Source organism: Acipenser ruthenus, chromosome 2 (assembly GCF_902713425.1).
Source record: "Acipenser ruthenus chromosome 2, fAciRut3.2 maternal haplotype, whole genome shotgun sequence".
Classification (NCBI taxonomy): domain Eukaryota; kingdom Metazoa; phylum Chordata; class Actinopteri; order Acipenseriformes; family Acipenseridae; genus Acipenser; species Acipenser ruthenus.
The window spans coordinates 24,325,428-24,350,622 of NC_081190.1; the positions used below are offsets into that span (position 1 = coordinate 24,325,428).

At 36.7% G+C, this 25,195-nt stretch overlaps 1 long non-coding RNA gene across 1 annotated transcript; it reads left to right on the top strand.

Moving 5' to 3' along the window:
* Positions 1-16,651: 16,651 nt before the first annotated feature.
* On the top strand, positions 16,652-24,509 carry LOC131705079 (uncharacterized). Its single transcript, XR_009310170.1, has 3 exons — positions 16,652-16,879; positions 23,173-23,282; positions 23,617-24,509. It is a non-coding gene; the product is annotated as an uncharacterized LOC131705079 (long non-coding RNA).
* The last annotated feature ends 686 nt before the right edge of the window (positions 24,510-25,195 follow it).

Sequence of the window (25,195 nt, forward strand, 5' to 3'; positions counted from 1 at the left end):
TGCAGCTGTCCGTGCTGCAAGGTTGGGTGTACAGAGAGGAGGTACGGGGAGATAGCGAGGAGACAGACTTTAAAATAAACAATTGCTAAAATGTGCTGGATTAGCCAGCACGACACTTACTTGTTTGTCTGTTTATTTGTTTGGCCCTCGTGCCCTTTTGTTTTTGTTGTTTGGTTTAAATCTTTTGTTTTGGTTTGTTTGTTAATGCTGTTGCGTTCAGTTTCACCCGCCCATCCGTTGTTTTTGTTCAGTTACTTCCTAGTCCGTGACGTCACCACACCTCACCACTGCAAGCCATCCTGCCACAGACCCCAAGATCAACAGTCCTGAAAAAAAATAGAAAAAATACAGAGGAATGCAATTTTAATATTGTAAAGGCCTTTGAATTAACCATTTCAAATGAGATATTGAAGCCTGAAGCCTATCAGACCACACATGGGATTCTGAGCAAACCACATTACTCATGTAATAGTGATGAAAACATTTGTATTCAGTAGCAACCAAAACTAGTGCTGCATAAAATCTTTTTTTTTTTTTTTAATAGCAATAGAAAATAAGAGGACCTTACCGTCTGGTAAGACCCTTCTCGTTATGTTAAATGTTATGTTAAATGTAACGGCAAAAGGTGGGCCTTACCGATGATAAAGCCCTCTTCCTCGGGTTCTATTCCTTAAGTATAGCCTTCTATGGACCAACATAAAGAATGAAGAGCCACCATAATTAAGGCTCCTGCTAACTAACCCCTTGCTTCACAGATAACTTGTTGTTGTGTTTAAATACACAGTTACCAGTTACAACACTGAAATGCTAGCCTCTGTAACCACTTCTTAAAAATAATCATGCAATCGTTTATTTAAGCAGTTCTTGTCTACAGTTTACATACACCAGCAGCAATCGTTTGAGGAGAATGAAAATTCAAGGAACACAAGCAACCTGATCTGATTTATATATATATATATATATATATATATATAATCATACATAAATGAATTCTACAGTAAATAATTCCAAATATAATTTCTCCCCCATGCAAGATTGTCAGATCTCAGTGGGTGTACATTCAATGTATATAGCGTCAACGTGACTGGTACACTCTTAATGGCATAAGTGGAGGGCCGGATTAACCTATACGCAAATTACGCTGCTATAGCGTAGGGCCCCTAAACAAAATTGGGCCCCTCGCGAGGTCGCGGTTTGTTTGGGACATTTTACAAAAAATGCATGTGGGCGGACGGGCCTTATATAGCAAAACTATATATATATATAAAAAATAACTAAAATAAAATAAAATAAAATAAAAAACAGCGTTACATATAGCTCACCTTTAACACAGCTCCACAATCAGGAGAATATATATTTATCCCTCCATAATGAATTATAAAGTGCAACGCCAACCACATTGAATATCTTTTTTTTTAATGCAATTCTCAAGTCTGCAAACCCTAAAAGTGCCTAATTTTAGTTTGAAACGTGCTGAGTTACTCTTAGTGCTGTGAAAGAGCGGGCTGGAAATGTCCGCTCCGCGCTCTGCTCCAGCAACTACCCCACTCCGCTCGGCTCCCCTGCCCCGCTCACACTCTCATCCCCAACGCAGGGTCGGGTTAACCAATAAGCCAATAACACCATTCGCCATAATGTGTATAGGGCCCAGAAAATATGGGATAGCGTAGGACCCCCATGTCCTTTAATCTGGCCCTGCATTAGTGCTATTTTCAACTGGTCTATTTAATAGCATTTTTCTGCTCCAAAGCTCATTGTCAGAAAAGGAAAAGTTAAACAATTACTCCCGAGGTCATTCACAGTGCAAGACTAAAGACAGAGGGGAACACAGCCACACTGTTCTATAAACAAGACTTCAACTGGCATTAGTTCTGGTGCAGAAGCTCCACAAAGAAGCTTTTTATGGCCCTGAAACTATAACAGAACTGCTGATAGCAGCATATTTCTGTCTCTTAATAGTTTCAATTCATTATACAGTATTTTCTCAAGTTTACATAAAAAAGTTTGCTTTCCAATATACAACACTATCATTGTCAAACAGTCTTGATTTATGTTAATAAATTCAGCCAACCCAATAATAAACCTTTTTATCCTTGGCAATTTTCTCATTGGAACAATTACCTTCTCTCAACTTAACTTATCCTTATTTTTTTAAAAAGCCCCACTATCATTTGAGGAATTAAAATACACACAAAACATTATATATATATATATATATATATATATATATATATATATATATATATATATATATATATATATATATGGAATGTATACTGTGTATATTGTCTAGTGATAATGTTATCTCATGGCAACCCATGTGTGTGCCTTCTTACAATGTACCATTTTAAAATATTAGTGTGGAAATACTTGACTAATTGGGCTATGGACAAAAGATGACCCCAGATAAGACCTTTCAAATGTGCTTTAGAAAGATTAATGCTTGTTCAACAAGACTAAAAGAAGACCGTGGTTACACTAGTTAAGACAGCTAAATCAAATGAATGTTTACACATTTAAAGCAGCACATATTACAAGCTGCCCATCACATTAGTTTCTAAACAATTATGTGCTCTAATTTGTTTTGTAAGAAGTCAGTTTAATTGTGGGATTTTTCACAATACAGTTATATATATATATATATATCTATATAATTTTTTTTTTTCCGTATGGCTTTACAACCTCAATCATTTCATTTAGGCTGTGCTTGTTATTGTATATTCTGTCTTATGTAAAGCTTCACAAACCCATTTTCTTTGTCAAAAGCGAATAAAGGTTGCTTGATAAATTATGAGTATATTACATTAATATTTATGGTTACATTAATATTCATGCACTGCAGTTGTATGGAATGCTTTTGCAACATTGGCTTGATCTGAGGCTTCTTGTTATTGGCGCTATCATTAGCTTATATACTTATTCCTGGCAGGAGCTGGAAAACGCTTTGGCCATGATCCAGATCACTTTTGCTTAAATGGACACTCAAGCTCCGACAGATACACAGCTAAATAGAGGCCAATAATTCAATACTGTATGACTGTACTGAGGCTGCTAGTAAATCCATCAAGCAGTAAATATCATCTGAAGCCAGTGCAAGCTTTTTTCATTCCAATTTTATGTAAGTCTGCATGAAGCCCCAGATTCATCGAATCATGTAATTTATTCTGCAGTTCAGGTTGAGCTGTCTCAGGGATCATATTGACTTTTCTTTCTATCTGTCAGGAGCATTCTGTGCTTTTTTCATTCTCGTATCATCTTTGTTTTTTCTTGGACAGTTATTGTGTATTGACGCATTTGCCAGAAAATAAAAAATTTACGTTGGAAAAGCTCATTATATTGTTTAACTCTTTGAGATGCATTTAACCTGCCACATGTCTGAAGACTTCAAAACGTATTTAGTTGACACCAGACTCAGATAAATGTAGGTTTGTGACTTACTTGAAGAAAATATGACTGGCTTATCAGGCTAGCTATAGAAAGTCAACTTCAAAATATTGCACCCCCTGATATATTTCAGTCATTCTTAAAGTGTTTTATCCTATATATTATATTCCAAAGAGGTACTAAATATATAATAGTGTAAAATAACAATTCATTTGAATTCCATCCAATACACTAAAGTCAATAAATGCTGCATCACATTAATCCTTTGTGGTCCTATGTCGGACCTGGTCTGACATTGCAATTTTCCCTTTATGGTTACATTAATATTCAAAAAGACGTAAAAAACAGGTCTCTAGTCATTTTTTCTCTGGAAAAAGCCGAGAAAACCACTCAATGGCAAAATGAGAACGATAGGAGCCGAGAGAAGCTGAAAAAAATAAAAAAAAATAAAAAGGGGCGTATCTCATGAATACAGATAGCCCCGACACGACATAGATAACACAGACATAAACAAACAAGATAGCTGCTTCTGCATCCAGCGCTCAAAGAATATCACAGACATTTGCAGAGCTTTTTTTAGATGTTATAGTAATAAAATAATGACTTGGATCGCATTATTGAGGAGTTTGGTGATAATGCAGTTCTGAGTGTCCTGTTGATATGCAGTGCCTTTTAAACCTGTTTTACTGTGAAAAAAAAATACTTTTAAACAGTGTCTAAAATAAACTGCGCGTGTGAAAATAAATTGGACCTGACGCGCCTGAGACGCACTGAATAAATGGACCGCAAATGGTTAAACATTTTCTTCAGACACCTCAATTTGTTAAATCTAAGGATTTTGTGCCCAGTTGTGAACTCATCCATTAAACCAAAAGCATGTGTTGCATACAAAATCACCAAATAAGTAATAAATCAAATATTCTCCATGTTAATATGGCTAGGAAGTACAGTATATCACCCACATATGTCCTAGTTGTTCATGTTAGTTTTGGCAGCAATATTATGACATAAACATGGCAATTTTCCTAAGCCTGTAAACCTCTGAATTATAAGTCAGGATTTGTAATGCTTACTTCAACTGTTTTCTAGAATGCCCAATCGTTCGAATAGTTTATTCTTGGTTGTTCTAAGGGAGAGCAGGGAAGTAATGTGTTAATTATTATTTATTTCTTAGCCGACGTGATAATGAAAAGCTTCTGAAGGCAAGCTGAGACAGAAATAACAATATTACATTTTTACCTTACACCACAGCCATCAATTATGCCCTCTTATTCTGTTTACATTTAACCAAGGATACATCCGACAGTAAATCATTTTTTATATTAACAGCATGGAATTATGCTATTGCCTTATTACAAATTACAAGTCTGTAAATGTATTCTAATTACTGCATTGTTGTGAGAAAAATAAATTGAAAGAGCACCAGCGAGGCAGATGTAAATATACATTTTCATGTTCTGTGAGAGGTCTTATATCATAATTAGGGCTTGAGTTTTTCTGTGTATATTTTCTTTGAGTGCCCATTATACTGTAATAAATCACTCGCCTTTGAGAGAAACATATTTCTTTATATTTCTTTCAAGACGACTTGTGTTCTTCATCATGAGGCCAGTTATTTGCAAAAACATGTTACCAGGGCTCTGCCATTAACTGATCCAGTGCAAATGTAAAATATCTCTTTCACTGGTTTAGGCAAGACATAACGGTACACATAGTATTTCACAAAGGAATGACAAACTTACCACCACATGAAACATGTATTGCTTGTTAAATTTACAGTTTAAAACTGTAGCTGTAATCTCTCTGCTTCATCCTTGTGCAACGGGCATTCACGGTGCTTTGTCAACCATGTTTGGGCAGCAGTGTGGAGTAGTGGTTAAGGCTCTGGACTCTTGACGGGAGGGTCGTGGGTTCAATCCCAGGTGGGGGACAGTGCTGCTGTACCCTTGAGCAAGGTACTTTACCTAGATTGCTCCAGTAAAAACCCAACTGTATAAATGGGTAATTGTATGTAAAAAATAATGTGATATCTTGTAACAATTGTAAGTTGCCCTGGATAAGGGCGTCTGCTAAGAAATTAATGTTTAATACATGTTCTTCTACAAGGTAAAAGTAGAGAGAAAACACCCTTTTTGGAGGAAATCTCTGCTGGTCCTTATCCTTTTTTAACCTTACCCCAAGCCTCTGGAGTCTTACCTATTTGTATAGAATATTGAAAAAGCCAACATGTTATCTTATTAGGCAGGTGCTGTTTGAAAATGTCTTTCATTATTATTTAAAACACAGCATGTATTATTGATGAAATTGACTGCCATCAATTTCACACCTATGTACTGTACGGTAGTAAAATACATTTCTAAAAAAATAAATAATTGGTGGGATATGACTGAATAAGCTTGCAAAATTAATCTCCATCAAAAGCTACATTATAGAATTATGACTTAGGGGATATTTTATGTCATCTGTGATTTCATGGTATTACATTTCTTATCTGATTATTATCCTACAATGTGTGATCTGTAAGATTCTCTATTGATATGTCTGTTTATGTCATTATGTACCATTCTTACTAACTATTCCAGCAAACATTGTCTTTTTTGTTTTCAGTATTATTAAAATGTCATTTGTATTGAAAAGATTTTATGAATAACTGAGCGTTTAAAATTACGGATGAACTACCTCAAAGGTATGTACAAAAACAAATGTTTCTCTTACTGAACTAGATCCAGCTGTCAGCTCACACTATGCTATGTGAGTGTATTATTTTTAAGTTTGGCAGCTTTAAGCACCCTGCAATGTCTGAACATGAAAACTGATTTATTTCTGTCTGTGTTAGGGTGGTGTAAGTGCATTTGAATCTCATCTTTATACATACCTCACATTCGTGTTGAATCCGAATTTACTGTACACAAAGTGCAGTTGAGTCTTTAGGTGATGTTGGTGCAAAAGGTTAAGTGTCTTTAACATTCACTCACTGGATATAAATATAGGCTACAGAGAGGCAACTGTGAGTCTACTGCTGACTGTAAACCAAATCAAATCATCCACTACCTGCACATGTATGTACAGGCAATAACTTTAATGTGGTAGCAATAAAATACATTTTTTTAAAAAATGTATTAAAATTGTCAGATAATGTTACTTGTAAACTCTTTTGTAAAACTTTTTTCATGATTCAGTTTGATCTAGTTACTATTTTATATTTCAAAACCCAATCCAAATGTGTGACATTGTTAATATATAATGCACAATTTTACCTCAACAGCTTTCTGTTTTTTTTTTGGTTTTTTTTTAGGTTGTCAAAAGTATGTCAGTCTGAAAAACTGGTCAAGATGCCTCATGCAACAGAAGATAATCTAGTATGTTATAATCTCTCTCTGGTTATTAGGTAGAAGATCACATTGATTGATACTTGTTTGTAGTAAACATTTATTGTAGCATTGTTTGAAAAAGATTAAAGAAGGAAGGTGGTGTCCCAGCAGCTAAAATCACTTTTTGAAAGTATAAACATGCTTTCTTCTACTAAACTACAATGCACATGATATAAATTTTAAAAAGTAATTTGTCTTGCCCTATATATTGGTAGTGCTTTAAACAGAATTCACCATTTCGAGAACTTATATATAGTGTTGTTTCTTTTGCTGTGGGAAGTATGCGTGGTTTTATTTGTTTTTGTCCCAGGTGTCTATTCAATTACTGTATATTTAATTCTAAGAGTTTTACTACATGCCTTGCTTAAACCCCCCTGGAATCAATTAAGGAAATAAAGGATTTTACGACCTTGGATAACCTGGCTACATGGTTGTTAATTAATTTGGTTATATAGGTGTACTGGGTTTTTTGTTGTTGTTTTGTTTTAGTTTTTTATTGTCATTTTTTCTCAACATTTTAGACAACCTAATTAACTCCATTAGCAGTCCCTTTGTGCCACACTGTCACATTAGTTTTTTAACCAAAACCAGAAGGAAAGCATAATAAGGACCTCCAGCTAATTATTGCTATAGCAACTGCCACATAAGTTTCTGTGAAGCTCTGTGATGTCCTAAACACCTGTTTCCTTCTGTCACTTGCTCATTTTACCTCCCATTAAGACCTAATGACACAGTCATAAAGAACAATCTCCTGGTGTAGATTAAGTGAATGAAATTCATATAGAATGGCTCCATGGGGTGCTTGTACCTGAGGGCCATCCATATCTCTGTTCTGTAGTACCTTGTCTTGTCTTAACGTCACATTCTTTCAACAGGGGTTCTTCAGCAATTATCTTGTATTTACTTTATTTTTCAGTTTTCGGGGTGGGTAGGGGGGGAGGTTGGGACATTACCAAAAAAAGTGATTAGTAAAACTCTTTTGTTTAAATTTATATGAAGAAAAAATATATGCAAGTCAAAGTGTGAGTTTGAATTAATCATATCAATCTCATTAGAAGAGAAAATAATAATTCTGAGTAATTTGCAAGGTTTATACACGGGTATTAAAAAGTAGGACTATCAAAAAACATGTCTTATGTTAATGTAACACATAGTGAACAATAAATAAATAAATAAATAAATAGCAGTGGTACTAAAGATATGTTTTGGAACGGACAGCCAAAATCCAAGCTTTGAAGTAAAATGTTCTGTAGTTCATCCACTTAACAATTGGAATGAGGGTTATTTGACATGACAAATGGTCTTCGTCTTTATATAAACATATTCTGTAAATTCTTCTTACTGTTTTGTAGAAATGTATGCATCAAGGTGATGCAGATCAAGACCCTCTCAAACCTTTGCCAGCTCTATGACCTTCTGAGATAATGGACGATGAACATTTAGTGTAATGATTGGGTTATCTCAACTTTTCTTGTCACCATGTACCACTACAAACTGGATATACATTCTTCCCATCTATATACTGACATTTGCTTTGAACTCATGCATTTTCTTTGCCCCTAATGAGACAGACAGTTTGAAACATCTGGTCAAAATGATAATAGGCTTGAAATGTTATTCGAAATGGATAATTTAGAATAACAGTTTATATCAGCTTACACATGACTTGCTTCCACCAAACTTTATACAATAAGACAGCATTTTTTGTTCATACAGACAAATGGCTTCAACTTTGTAAGCACACAGCAATCCTCAAAAGAGCATTGCAATTGTATTATTTCTCGTGACTACCAGTATTATTAATTGATGGCAGTAGAAGCATATTGTAATGGTAGATTTTGCTATGCTCCTTGAATTAGCAGTATATACTATTGGAAATTAGATACTGTAATTCCCTCTCGATAGCCAAGGCTTACTTCTTATCAGAGTGAAGAACCTTATCTCTGGTTCACCTTTTCATTGTGAAAAAGCTAATCAGATTACTACTCTGATGGTAGTCCATGTTAGTTCCAGAAAACTCCATTCTGTCACTTGGAAGAAAATGAATTGACACTGACCCCGCACAGGGCTAAGCGCTGGTAGATATCTGAGGCATATTACTCAGTTGTGAGCAAATGGAGTGCCAATATTGACTGCATGGATTTGCCAGGGATTGTACAGCATGGGTCTAGTCCAAAAAGCCTTCACTAAGAGCAGATATAAAGTTGTGTGTTTGAGGCCTCAGCTCATGCATATAGCACTGTATCAATCTATGATGGAAACATTGTTAAATAATCTTATATGGGCTTCAACAGCACCTCCCATGGGCAATTATTTTCTGTGCCAATACAAAATTCAGCACACAGTGCCTGGATATACCCCAAGGGACTTTAAGCTAGCAGTATATATGCAATTACGCATCTTTGTGTTTAATTGTAACAACAACATCCAGCCTCTTCCTCATTGTATTACACAAGGGGGCAGTTTAACAGTAATGTAATGCAGTTTTACTATCTCCATTAAACAGTGGTTTGGGGTTTTTTGTATTTTGTATTTTTTTTTTTTCACTAGACTACAAACATCATGTGTAAAAGGCTATAACAGTACTTCCAGAAGAACTGAAAAAAGTATGAGTGAATTTCATCCTCGTTGTTCTGTACTCAAAGAACACATGGGTTACTTCTTTTCATCAGTTTTGAGGCAACACAAACACATAAAACAGGCCATTAACTTTAAGTGTTTGGGAAAAAATTGTCTTAAGATATTTTATTAGTTTTTGTTCATAGCTCTTGTCCCTGGCAAAAATTAAATTAAACCAAAAAGCTAATTTTAGTGGTTATAATTAAAACATAATGCCACCATTCACTCTTCAGTAAATCTGCATAAATAATAACAGTTTTGACATCTGTTTGATCTTCACACTGAAGAAGTATTCAGCTGTGAACAGTTTCAGTGCTTTTTTATTTCACTTTATAGCAATGGAAAAACTACAGTATTTGTATTGCCAAAGGGTACACAGGCTGGATTGCATTTTATTTATGGCACCGCTGTACTTATATCAGCTTTCAAGAAGAAACAAATAACAAAGCACACAGTCATAAGCAGTTTTTTCAAAAACATGATTACACTTCTGTTTATCATAGTACTGTCAGCACTCGGATATCCGTTACCTAGATACATGCCAGTCGCGTTTTACCGCCCTTGTATTAAGAATAAAATCAATCCCCATTACATATATGTACCAAATTAATGCAATTTCTGACACCGTCACCAGTTTTCAATTTATCAATGTTACAATTTATCTGAATTTCCGTCACATCTCGCGTTAAAAAAAATAAAAAAATTCTCTCAAATGCTAAATCAGTCTGTCTTATATTGCGCAGTTACACAGCGCTTCCTCCAGTTTCACCTGATGAAAATGCAGCCATAACAAAGCGAACGAGACAAGCTAGGGTAATTTAATACTTAATCATTAAACAGTTTTAGATACTGTGATGCATTTTTTAATCTGTGATTTTTTGTTGCTTTTGTGCTTTTTCATTTGCAAGTGAACTGTGACATTAGGGCCTTATCGAGCACTGTATTCTGCAATTTTGAATACTGACACTGGATACTATTTTAATTTTTTATCTTTTGGTTTTGCTAAATTGAATTGTTTTACGCAGTTCTGTGCATGGGTAAAATTTTGATTTAATTTTGCTGTTGGGTAATTAATGGGAAATTTTACATACTGCTACAATACGTACCAGATTTAAAAGTATGCACTGTATTACAGTTCTCTTTAGTTTTGGCAAGTGATATTTTCAGAATCATATCATTCTGAATTAAAATACTACTTCTGTTAAATATAGTACTGTACCAACAAAACCAATGCAGTACATCTAAAGCCTACTTATTTTAAAACACAGTCCTTTCAGGGATGTATTTTTGATATTGTCCATTTTTCAGGGAACACAAAAAAGATACAAGGGTTGGAACGGCCAAAATGAAATAATCAGATATGTGTCACACGTGTTTAACCGTCCCTGAAGTCACAGTTTTATAGGGTCGGATATGTGAGTGCTGACTGTAGTACTACATACAGGTTTACATCAGCTGTAAGTATAGCTGTACCATCATTAAAATTGAATCCCAGCTACAGATTGATGCACATAGAGAATAAAGACTAAAAAGAAAATTCAAACAATTTGTCCATCACCTAAAGAAGTTATCTGAATGCTTAATGTTAATTTACATAAAATGTCTTTCACTGGATGCATCACATCTGGTTTATGCCAGCTGTAACAGCACATGAAAATAAAACTCATTTGGACAAATGTGTACTCATTCAGTTTTCACTGTCACATCCTAATTAAATAAAGAATTAGCAACAAAGCCTCAAATGAAGGGCTATGTTATCTGAATGGTATGATTGAAATGTTGTGAGAAATGGAACAGGAGGCATTAATAATTATCAACTGTTTTGCATTTTTAAAACATATCTCGCATATGCACATGCACACATTACAATGCCCAGTTGGCTCCACAACACTACACAGATGGTGTTTTTCGATGACTTGTGCTCAAAAACTTCTAAATCCAGATAAAGGTTGTCGGAATGTGCCTTGTGTATTCAAAGCATTTTTGAGACAGCATTTGGCTTCTGACTCCTTTTTATAATGTAAAAGTACAGTTATAGGGGTAGATATACCACATTCTGCCGAGTCCACGCCCATGTTTGAACTATCACCCTACCCACACTTTTAGCTGAATGTCAATTTTTCACCATTTCTAATAACCATGCGCAAAAAATATATAAAAAATAACCATGCGCAAATAATGCCTGGGATTTCAAATCTCGCGCTTCCAGTGATTAGAACAAGCTGTGCAATACAGTAATTGCTCTGTGCATTGATTGAATAAATTGTAAGCACTTTTAGTTTTTGATCTGACAATACAGACTCTGAGTCTGATTGATTACGCTTTCCTGTTAAGATACAATCCTTTTTCTTTTTTTTTACAATAGACTTCAGCTTTGAAGGCTAATGTTTTACAGAGGACTTATGTAGCACCCTTTTTTCAGACAAACCCTTTACTTTGTATTTCACCATTAACACTAGAACTGCCGTGGTTATACTCATACCTAAAACCGCTGCTGGCAGTCATTATGACGGTTACATTTTAAACATCAATATTAAAATGAAAGACCATATCGGATACAACTCAAAAGTTTTATTCAAGCAATTTATTCAATTATTCAATTTAAATCATGACTTCAAAAAATGAAAAACTATAATAAAATAAACATTTCAAAAGTTTTTAATTGGATTTGCGCAGCACCCTTTTTTCAGGCAAACCGTTTACTTTGTATTTCACCATTTAATAAATGTTAACTGCATTTCTTGATTCTTTAACGTAACTGTGTACTGTGACACTTGAATTTTGTAACGTACTCTATCTAGCTAATGTTAAAAATAAATAACGTTTTTTAAATTAATTTTAAATTTGTTGTTGTTTTTGCAGCACATACTCTTGTGTGTGCTCATAACTCAGCATGAAATGTGTGACTGCGCAAGTCTGTCATGAATGCACAGGAAATTAAAAAGTTACCATAGTCGTTTAATGGCTTCTTTTCCCACCCCTACTTCAGTACTGAATTCATTAATCATACTATGCACCATCTGATAACAGATAATCAGAAGGTAATTGATGTGGGCATGTGGGCATCATATTAAAATATTAATGGTTCAGATTACATAGAGGAAAAATATATCTTCCATAAGTCTACTTCCTAGCCCCCAGACAATAGAGAATTCATTGCATTTTGATTTCATGGATCATTCACTTCTGTATCAACAGTGTCCGTATCAAAGATGCACTATTATTACAAGGTAGCCGAAATTATGGGCTCCACTGCACACCACTGTTGCAGTGACATTTGTTAAAATGTCTAGATCCATGGGGACAATTGTTATCTGATGGTAAGGAAGGATACAGCTGCACCAAGATAGACAAGACATAAAGAATATGCATGAGTCAGCCATACATTGCCACTTGGAATAGTCTGATAAACAACCCTCCTTTATTCATTATTCCCTCCAAATGATATTGCTTTTAACCTAGAAATTTAGCATCAGCATGAGGAATGTCATGCAAAGAAATGCAATATATATTGAAATGATGTATTCTTTACAATATGTCTTTTTAGTACATAAAATGAATTGCTCTCATCCTTAATACAAATACATTGTTTATGCATCAAAGGATATCATTGCACACCAAGGTTTTCTATTTTTTCTTTTCATTTTGCACATCTGTAATGATTTCCATTACATGAGAGTAGGTGTTAAAACTGCATGCTGATTGTGGACTCAATATTGGACGTCTTTTACTGTAAACTAATGTGATCCATCTGTGTTTTCTTCTATCTGTAATGCTGGCTCCAGGGATCAGCCTATTTTGGCCCCATGGCGCATCAGCACACACATGGCTACAATGCTGGCTCCAGGGATCAACCACAGTGCGGCCTCTCTAGCGCATCACCATGACAACCATCTCAACTGAGCTAAGTAGGGTACTTCTCTACGGTTTTCAAGTGGGCACCTTCCATCCTTGGTGTTTCGTCGACTAGCCCACAACACCTTAAGAGGGCTCGACAGTGATTCTGGCATCCCAGTATCACCCCCCTCCGTCCGCCACTCAGCTAAGCCCAGCTTACTTACCTTCCTTTACATCAACATTTTTTTTATTTCTACTGTGCTTGAGGTCCCCAACCAGAATCTTTTCGTTCTTCACTATGCGTTGCAATTCTTGACCACTGAATCCGATGTCTCTGAGAAACAGGGTTGTGGAGTGTGCCACAAATCCTCAACAACCCACCTCCACTGGGTAAACCTGGACTCTCCATCCTCGCTGTTCCGCTTCAGCAGCTAGTTGAGCGTACCGTAGTTTCTTCCTTTCATACGCCTCATCCACAGCATCCTCCCATGGCACTGTTAACTCTACCAGGTGAACAAATTGCATGCCATTATGCAAGGCATGTATGGCATAAAGGGAATTAAAAAAAAATTATCTTGAAGGGAAGCATTTAAACGATTCACATACTGTGGTTTTCTTGAAACAGCACTCCCTTTGACCTACATACCTATTTAAATTAACAAGATTTTATCTTATTTTTATGCACTGCATATGTAGCAAGAAATGTGATATATTATGTATCTTGCATATACTCTTGTGTAGGTTACTGATCTAAACAGTGATAGATACTGCCATTTTTTTATTATTATTTAGAACAAAAATGTTGTCATATTTTACGCTTGTGATGCACTACAAGAAAAAAAAGAAAAAAATAGACATATATTGTCCTTTCACTATATGAGACCGTTTACCACGAATCCTTACAGTTTCAATACATAACACAATAGAATCTTACTTTCTTTGTAAACTACCACCAAAGAAGTTGTGATTAAATATCTTTCATTCAGCTATATACATTATTCATGTCACTACTTGGCTATGTCTGTATCATTACCTGTGCTTACTTTTGTTACTGAACTATTAACTGACAGCTGAATAAAAACAGCAACGGTAAGGTCTTTTTAAAAAATTGAATGGCTTGCAATTATAGAAAGCAAGGGGCTTTGGATGATGTTACAATAGGTTTGGTTTCCAATTTTTTTTATAATATATATTTTTAATAATAAGGACACGTTTGATATATTTATGAACGTTTGAAGAACCCTTCTGAAGTAACTGCTTCTTTATTCCTTATTCACAAATCTCTATAATTCAAGTATTTCTGTTCTGTCATACGTATGTCACAAGTGACTAATTAGTTGGGGTTGTGCACAGTATGTTTTTATTTTGTATTTATTATATTATTTTGGTTTCATTTGCACTTGCTATATTTCACACTTTATTTTTGTTTATTACCCAAATGGAGGCACTTTTGTTGCTTTGTATTTATTTGTGTTATGTATTTATTTGTTAAGTGTGTGTTATTATTTGTCCTACGTAAGTTAAGTACCAGTGGCCGGGTCGGAAGACCAAACAAGAGTAGGGAGGGCCGAGATCAGGGTGTATGTGGTGAATGACCAGGAACACCGAGGGAGTGTGGAGATAAAGTGCTGTTTGTTCTTCCTTTGCAGGATCCTGCGTCGTGGTGCTGGAGAAGGTTGGGCCAAGTCTGAAGGGAGCTAAATACAAGTCTTACACTGGGACAAACCAACGGATTAGGAGGTTCTTGGATCGGTCACCTTCAACATTACCTTTCCTTGTTGGTGTTTCTACTGAGACCATGTTTGGCAGTTTTTTTTTTGTTTTGTTTTTTAGATTTAGTACAGGACCTACAAAAAGAGTTTTTTCTAGGCCTTTTGAGGCCCAGGTGAATAGACTTGAACTGTCGTTTCACCAAACTGTTTATATTGTTTGGGACTGTGTTGTGATAATATATTGCGTGGAGTAATTGTAATACTAAGAACCCCCTGAAGTCACAAGTAGCCTGATAAAATATTTTACGGAAGGTTTTAGTGGTTTTACTTGGTGCACAGTTTTAGGTGTTTTTAGAATAGGTTTTGTATGCAGATAATGTGCAAGGTAGTTGAAAGGGGGGCGTTTGCAAATTGTCTGATTTAAAATAAGTTGTATTTGATTGTCTACATTTCCTGTAATAAAGAAATCCTTATTTTACTTGCGTGTGTGTGGTTCCTGTACACTCCTTGGGAAGGTCCGGGTGGTTAGTTCAAAATCCAAAACAACCTGTGGGCAAAGGGTTATAAAGATAATTATAATAACCTATACTTGCCTGGAACGAACACTATATAATAGAGGAAACCATGACACGTAGACAGTCATGAAATGTCTTATTGTTTAGAATACTTTTCACTCTTTGTTTAAATACAGTGAAATCTGAATAGGGCAGCAGTGTGGAGTAGTGGTTAGGGCTCTGGACTCCAGACCAGAGGGTCATGGGTTCAATCCCCAGTGGGGGACACTGCTGTTGTACCCTTGAGCAAGGTACTTTACCTTAAAAAATTGCTCCAGTAAAAACCCAACTGTATAAATGGGTAATTGTATGTAAAAAATAATGTGTAAAAAAAAAAATAAATAAATAAAATAATGTGATATCTTGTAACAATTGTAAGTCGCCCTGGATAAGGGCGTCTGCTAAGAAATAAATAATAATAATAATAATAATACAAAAAAAATCTGATGGAAAGCTTCTGCCTCTGATACAAATCAGCTTAATTTATCAGCCAAAACATTATGCAGTAACATTTTTGGACAGAACAAATGCTATAATAGAAAAGTGTGACTGACATGTGAAATAGTTCTGAACCAAAGGTTTAAGTTTTCTTTTGCTGTCATAAGTGTGTGTCAATACGTATGTCTTAATTTCTTGCACATGACCTGAGCATGACCTCCTTGTAACTGAAAAAGCAGCCAGACCACAAGTGTTTTGTTTTTTGCAAAGAAAACCACAGCATTGGATGAATAACGCAAATTGGCTTTGTGTCAGGAAATGTAATTCTGGATGATAGCAGGATAAGAATTTATGGCGCTTCAGACAAGCACAGGCAGGAAGCCAGCTCACACCTGCAGCTCTGTGGACAAGGAGGCACGGTGTTGGCAGCAAGCTCATAAAAAAAGCATTGAAACACATGGAGAAAATAATGTAGTGGGAGAAACATTAATCTAATTTGAATGTAAATCATTAGCATTACGAAATATATACATACAGTTGTAACACATGTGTTTCTTTGTTTGTTGTTTATTTGCATTGTGCCTTAAATGTTATATAAATGTAATATTTGTTGGTATGTAGTTGGTGTACGTCTCCTTCCTGTTCACGGAGGTTATTGTGTATCAGGCTTTCAACCTGGTACTGGCGTTGTCTGTTCTTTTGCAGTCTCCCACTTCCCCGTGTATGCAGGGTTATATCAGTGCGAGATGATCTCACTCTTTCACCTGGTCACAATGTGCTGATTAATCTCCTTTTAAAAAGGAGAAGCGCCAGGGTGAGGGGGAGGCATTTTTTGTAAAGCTACTATTGAGGATTGCTGAGTGTGCTGACAGAATAGAGACACTGAGAAGAAACGGCACAATTGCTGTTTTTAGAAGGAAAACGTTGGTACCTGTTCAGGACAGTGATCATGGTAAAGAATGTGGTGAGCTGTTTCTTGTTTTTGGATGCTTCTATGTTGTAGTCAGAAAGTATAGTACAGACTGCTTTTTGTCTTTGGTGTCCGCGCTCTCAGCTTTGCTCTATTAGCACCGCTAGCTCCTCCCTTGTGTCTGTGTATTTCATGTGTTTTAGTCTGTGTGCGTCCGGCACATGGTGTTTTTTTATTTTTAAACGTGTTTTATTTTATACATTTTGGATTGTTGGGGAGTAATTGTTTTATCCCTTAACAATAGATCCTTGAAGGGGTGGGTTATTAAAGTGCTGTTTTGTATTGCTGTATAGTATTATTGCCATTGTGTTTGTACGGCAGCTGTTGGCTGCTGCTGATTTTGACTACTGCTGCTGGAGCATACCAGTTAATCTTAACCACCAGTTTAGGCAAGCTGCTGTAGAGTATGTTAGTAGCTTAGTTTTCATTGTTGTGTTTACACTGGAAGAAGCAGTGATTGTTTTTTAATGCACTTTTTGTTGTTGAATTTGATTATTTGTGTTTTTGTTGCTTATATTAATCACTGGACTTTTGCTTGTTTTTTTTTCCTTTCTTATTTTTTATTTATGTTTTGGGTTAGCACTGACGGTGGGAACTAGCCTGCTCAAGTAATCCAAGTGAAGTGGTGATATTATAATTGTTTTTGTCTATTTCTACTCTCCCCTATTGTCTGACTGGTTGGACTGCCCTACAAGTGTTGGGACTTTTCTGTAACATTGTCTCTCTGGCTTTTGTTGGGTGGGAGGGACTCATTACTGAAAACCCAAATTAAAAGAACCTGTGTGCTATATATTACCATCACCAAATTGTTTTTATTAAAAAAAAATATCGGGGTTAACCCCCAGTGACGTAGTCGGCTACAAAAGCACTGGGAAATAATTGTTATAGTTTTCCTTAAGTGTTACACAGTAGTAAATGCAGAGATGGTTTTGCATATTTTAGAAAAGTATAGTACAAGAGTTTATCAGTTGTCTCTCTGAAAAAGCCAATATACCTTTTACATTTGTAGCACTTTATTTGGAAATCACATTTCAGAGTCCACCAGGATAATACTGAGAAGGTTTGTCAGACTTCTGAGTCACAGCTCAGCATTTAAAAAAACAGTTACTTCCACAGGGAGAGAGAGAGAGAGTTTCCATTGAAATGGGTTTTTAGTTGTAAGATTTTCCTGATTTATGGTGGGACACTAACTATTTCTGACAGGGTTATGTCTCCTAAGAATTACACACACAAAAAAAAAAACATTAATGTCCACGCAGTAGGTTTCACAGCAGGCAGGGCAAATGTGAAGTTCATCTTTGAAAAATTACGCCAATATCTGCAGGGAGGCTATGGAAGGAAGGTTTTAAATTGAACATGTCTGGCCTACTTCCACTTGGACTTTATTCAAACCAATTGCCTGAAGCTGACTAAACAGATTGTGAAATTAGTCATTTTTGTATTATTATTAAGAACAAATATACCAGCTAACTTACCAGGTATTTTGTAAATGTAAAAATCAAGTTTAGAAACCCTTAATTGATTATACATATGAATTATGTAATAAGACATAAATACATTTTTATAACATGTTGAAGCACAAGATAAATATTTAAAACATGTAATGCCATTCAGTGTTGCTATTATATTACTATATAACCACTTACAACAGATCCCTGAAGCAAAATGTACCAGAATAGTTTACATTATTAAAATTACATTAATCATTAGACAATGAATGATTTACATTACAGTTCATTTTTGAACATAATAATGGACTGTTTAGGGGAGCTGGCAGTTCAGTTAATGAGGTGCACAATGACTGTGTTCAGTGGTCTCTTTTTTATATACAGTGTTTTGCTTAACCATAACCTGTGTGCATGTCATAAACACTGTGGTATTGTGCAAAAGGGCTGAGGGCAAAATATTGAACAAATACAGAGTTGCGGTTAATTCCACTAATTGAACAATTCAATTCCCTCAATTCAGATTCGATTCCAATTCCTTTAGTTCCAATGTTTTTAAATCAATCTAGTCAATTCCAATTCCACCCATGTATACATTCCCTTATAATTTTGTCATTCCAAATCAAATTCTACCTCTAGTCCATGAAATGTGATCATTTTATATTAAAAGATAATGGACACTCACACAACATATACTTTTTTTCATTTTTATTGCCACTTTTAATAGCAATAATGATAATTTACATTTACTACAGTACAATGTGCATGTGCACATCCAAGAAATACAAAAGAAAATAACCATAGACAAACAATGTTGCACTGTAGTACATATTGCCTCAAAAAGGAAAGTATCAAGTTATGCATACAGCCATAAAGATTATCACTTCTGTTACATCAATTCTGTTACACCTGATCATCATAAGCTCTTCAAATTTTGCATCACTTACATTGCTCTGCTCAGGCCTGAAAACTAAATTCTTTCTACAGGTGCAGATGAAGCAGGTATGGGTAGATGCTTGCAGGCTAGTTGGGCTAAATGGGGGAACTTCATCTGTTTTCCTTTCCAATAAGCCAGAGGGTTAGAATCTTCTAGCAGACAGGGTTGGCTCAGGTAGTTTGATATATTTCAGAAGAGGCGTCTGTGGTGGAGATACTGATGCAGATTTCAGTGGAGCGGTTGGTCATATATGAAAAGAGTTTGATGCGTGTCTTTGGTGGAGGGAATGTAGCCATGTCAGCAGGGAGGTGGTTCCCTCATGCTGTGCACTTCATCCTTGCACCAGTCCAATATGAAATGAGGATCCAGACGTGCAGCCATCTTGAAACACTCCATTTCCTCAAACTTTGCAAGGCGTATCTCCAAGGATAACTGCATGGTTCCCACCATCTTGTTGTTATAGGTTTCACTGATGTGTGCTATCGCATGACATAAACCTCGGACACATGCAGTGACATAGCTGGCAGTGATTATCTGGTCTCCCTGGACCTTCTCAGTGACCTCTTCAAAGCGCTCCAGTATTTCACAGAGTTCCCCAATGATTTTCAATTCGTATGGTGTGAGCTGGCATGGGGCATGAAGCTCGGATAGGACCTCTGCAGGAACTTTCAAAGTTGACCTCAGCATCTTCAGCTGGCTATTTCACCTTGCTGAGGTCAAATTTGCAGTTTGTAGTGTCCCTCCAGTAACTGTTGCTTTGGTGGATTTATGGCAATTGGATACTATTCTGGACACCTTTGTCATCACCTTCGTCTTAAAAAGGCCAGCCTGCTCCAGGGCATCATGAACAACCAGTTGTAGAGTGCGAGTGAAACAGGGGCTACGCTTGGGTGGAAAATAATCCAGTTTGTCGCTCACACTCACCACTTCAATATCAACAGCCTCATCTTGGTCTTAGTCACCACCTTGGACATCCAATGGTGGGAATATGGTGAATGCCTTCACCATGTTGGCAGCATTGTCTGTCACTATGCCTGAAACTTTGTCAGCCATGTTGTAGACTTCAATAGTCTCCTCATACGTTCTGTAGATCTATTCAGTCTTGAACAAATAAGACAACAAAGCAATCTGATTCAAGCATTCAAAATTCTAAAAGGTATTGACAATGTCAACCCAAGGGACTTTTTCAACCTGAAAAAAGAAACAAGGACTAGGGATCACAAATGGAGATTAGATAAAGGGGCATTCAGAACAGAAAATAGGAGGCACTTTTTTACACAGAGAATTGTGACGGCCTGGAACCAACTCCTCAGTAATGTTGTTGAGGCTGACACCCTGGGATCCTTCAAGAAGCTGCTTGATGAGATTCTGGGATCAATAAGCTACTAACAACTAAGCGAGCAAGATGGGTCGAACGGCCTCCTCTCGTTTGTAAACTTTCTTATGTAGTCCACAATGAAGTGGCCGGTGATGCCAATAAAGGATCTCATACCTCTACTTAACCACAGATCTATGGTGAGGTAGATGTCCTGGGCTTGCTGCATTTGACTCCTCCGTTGATCTTGGACATCGGAGGTGTGTTGAGGAAGTAGCTTCTAGCTGAGGTGTTTCCTGCTGGGCATGGTGAAGCATGGTTCAGCTGTGCTAAGGATGTCATGAAAGGCTGTGCCATCTACAACATACGGGCATGACATCATTAGCAATGAAGCTAACAATGTTGTTGGTAAGCTTCACTTGGCGAGGATCTGTGGCCTCCCACTTCTTAGGGTCTGAAGTCTGGCCAGATTGATCAGCAAACTCCCCAAGGATGTCAGGGTGCTTTCTCTGAAAATGCACAGAGCTGTTTCAATTGGATGAATGTTGTTCGAGCTTTCCCTAGTCTATTTCTAATGTCTTTGCCCTGCTCCACCATCTCTGCAAAGATGCTCCCAAGGTATGTGAATTTCTATGTAGAGGTTAACACATGTTGCCCAAGTTATACGCACTAGTTTGCAAGGTTTACTGACATTACATTCGTCTTCTTAAATATTGACCATTAGTCCAACTTGCTGTCCAAAGATACTGAGCTGAGTTTTTTTCTTACAGGTGAGCTATTGTATGCAATAAAAGGGCTAAGTCATCGGCATAATCAAGATTTTCAAGATCAAAAAATGGCGTCCACCTAATCCCTCTTCGTTGGTCCTCTGTGGTATGCCGGAGTACCAAATCAATTACAATGTTGAAAAGGATAGCCAACGTTACACAGCCTTGTCTCACACCGGACTTGACTTGGAAATTGATCTCACTCGTTCCTACAGTACAAGTAATGTTCTGATAGAACTGCTTTATGATATTTACACTATGGATAGGGATACCATATAATCTTAAGATTTTCCATAGGGCTCTCTCTGTGCACGCTATCAAAAGCCTTCTCAAAGTCTATGAAGTTCACATAGAGCTGTTGTTGCCACTCAGTACACGGTTCTATGATATTACAAAGGGTGAAGATATGATCAATGCATCCGCATTTGCTTCTAAACCCTGCCTGCTCCTTCCTGAGGGTATTGTTGATTTCAGATGATATCTGCTAAGAAATAAATAATAATATACGTTGCATTATAATCTTACAAAAGATCTTACTAGGAACTGAGAGAAGATTAATTCCTCGACAGTTACTGCAATCCCGCAACAACCCTTTCTTAGGGAGTTTAATTATTGTCTCTTTACACCACTCACTTGGGACCTCGTGTTCTTCCAGATTGCTTTAAACAGGGGGGTGAGGGCGTTGGCTGCTACTTCAGGGTTGATCTTAAGTAGTCCAGCATTAATCTGATCCTGCCCAGGAGCTCTTCCGTTCTTTAGGTCTCTGATTATCTCCTCCTCTACCGGGGTATCAGTGTTGATGCCAAGATCTTCATTTGGTTCTTGAACAGGAGCTGGAAACACTGGTTCTGGTCTATTGAGTGTTTCTTGAAAGTGCTCAACCCATCTTTCCTCTTGTTCCTTTTCAATGGTAAGGAGCTTGCCCTGTTTGTCAAGCACAGGCATATTAGTGTTTTGGCGTTTCCCACAGATTTGACGAGTAATGCGGAAAACTGTTCCAACTCTGCACAACTGAAATGATTTTAGTATTTATTATTACTTTGATGCAAAATTTTAGAATCAGTAACTGCCTCCCAACTGTATTTCTAAAGCCAGTCAGCTGAAGACACATTTATTTCCTCAGACCTGACCTTTGCATCTCATCCAGTTTAACAACTGTATTATTGCGCAATAGAACCATATTCCTTCTAATTAATGCTCTTTGAAGCATAACTAAAGATATCTATCTATGTCGTTTCATCTCTACACCAAATAAAGTCAATTAAGTTCACCTTACACCCAGACATTTGGAATTTATTAACAAAAAATCTACTAAGTGTTTTTTTTTTTTTTTAAGAAAAAAACAGACTCGGTTGTATTGCCCAAGGTCTGTCTATCCTTATTACACTGTTAAACTGTCTTGGCTTGCATCAGGAGTGCGTTAAGTAACCCGAGAGTGCTTTCCTATTCTCGATTCCCTGAAACAGCTTGAAAAGACTCAACCGAGGAATAAACTGGGTCTCCAGTAGACAAGTGATCACAGAAGAAATATGACTGCTTTTAGTTTAGTTAGTTTACAACAGGTTGTGTATGGATGTAATAAGTGTGCCTTTTAAAATATAGGATTGAATGTAATTAGTGTGCACATTAATGGGTTTGTTTTCATTGATTTATTTTATCCACTATGATTATTTTTATATTTTACTTTGCTTTTTGCTATCATTTGGATTTGTTTTCACATGCACATCCAAATTGCATTCCTGCCTCAATTGCTTGTTAAATACCCACCCTTTGAAGTTAATTAATCTCCTTGTTCCTCATTGGCATCTCTTTTGTTCCCACAGAAGTAGCTGATTATTAAAGCCACAATAAAAGGGACTGTTCTGATTCTGGAAGAGAGGAATGGTGAACTACAGGCAGCACGAGTGAAGCTTGGAACTGGTTTAGAGAAAAGGTGTGAAAAAAGTGTGAGTTGTTTTGGGTATCGAGACTGCTTCCGCACTTTTGTTTTGAACAAGACGCAATTATTTTTCTTTGGTAGTTTGTTATTTTTGGGGAGAGGTTTTCTTCGCTTTGGCACTACTGATTGAAAACCCTTGGCACGTAGTAAGATGTGCTACCTATGCCGGCTGACAACTCATGCTCCCTGCTTCAGTGTCGTCTTGGTTTAGCTTTCCAAATGTTAATTGTGCAAATGTCTGACAGTTAAAAGTGTATGTCTGGTTAGTTGTAAATCCGCTTCAAGCTATTTTGATTTTTAACTGCTTATTTTCCTGCTTATTTCACAGTAAAACAGGTTTAAAAGGCACTGCATATCAACAGGACACTCAGTACTGCATCTCCAGCCCCGCCCCACCCCTCGTTCGCTGTATTTTTCATAGTCGTGCATATTGATGAATCATCTCCTGATCACTTGTTTTATCACCAAACTCCTCAATAATGTGATACAAGTCATTATTCTATTATCTGTGGTGCAGGGTCTATGTGTATTGCTCAGATCTGACCCCTTTTTTCCAGATTCTCTCGGCTCCTATCGGTCTCACTCGGCCATTGAAAGGTTTTCTCTGCTTTTTCCAGTGAAAAAACGACTAGAGACCTGTGCTTGATGTCTTTTTGATGTCGGACAAGGTCCAACATCGGACCGGAAGGGAATAATTGCAATGTCGGACCTGGTCTGACATAGGACCGCAAAGGGTTAAACATGTTATTGGGAATTACTTGGATAATACAAATATCTGTACTGCCTAATTTAAAAAAAAAAAAAAAACATTATCTATTTGAAAATCCACATGAACAGCTATGGCCAAAAGTTTTGCATCACCTATAATTTTAGGATTGAGATGTAGTAGTAATAAAAAAAAACAACATATGAACATAAACTACAAAATGACATTGCAAAAGTCTACTGGAAGCCATAATAGTAGTACAGTATTTTGTTGTCAGTTTTTTGTTAAGTATATACATGGAAAACTACAAAGCGGTATGTAATTCAATATGTTAACGTAACATTATTCAGCAGGTTTCATTCGCTTTTATGAAGCAAAATGAGTTCATGCTATAGGGTGATGCAAAACTTTGGCCATAGCTATACAGTAATGGATCATTTCTAGAGAAAATAGCAAACTATGATTTTTTATATTAAAAAGTCTTCAGGAAACATGGATGTTTTAACATAAACCTCAAGCACTGATAACACTGTGTAACAATTTTTTTTTTTTTTTTTGTTCCTGGGTAGTAAGTGTTATTTCCAAATTGCTTATGCCTCAAAAGTATAGAAAATGGCTATTATTCCCCACAAACTTTGCTTTTGTGACCAGGACAGTGATATTTTGAAATTTACCTATTTTCCAGAACATTCCAGATAGATTCAGTGCTGAGTAAACTTGGAGTAACTTCTAGAACTTTCTAGAACTTTCCAGTAATATAAATAGTAGTATAAATACAGGGGCCTTAAGCCCACCAGTTCAGTTTAGTTCCAGCTGCCTAAGTGGATACATATCTGCATTTTTCTGAGATGGCATCAAGAGGCTGCAATGGTGGCATTCCTGATGGGTCTCCAAGTTTCCCTTCTATCTTTGCCTTTGGGACAGCAGGGACACCAAGGCGCACTACCACAGGCGGGACTGGCTACAGAGGACCGAGTTCTCTGTGGGGAGGAACAACATCAAGTGGGAGCCACTGGTGGACCCCCGGAAGGTGCTGATGCCACCACTGCACATCAAATTGGGCCTTATGAAACAATTTGTCAGCGCTCTAGATAAGGAGTCGGCAGCCTTCAAGTACCTTCAAGACTTCTTCCCTAAGCTGTCTGAGGCAAAGGTCAAAGCCGGTGTCTTCGTCGGACCACAGATAAAGAAGATCCTGGAG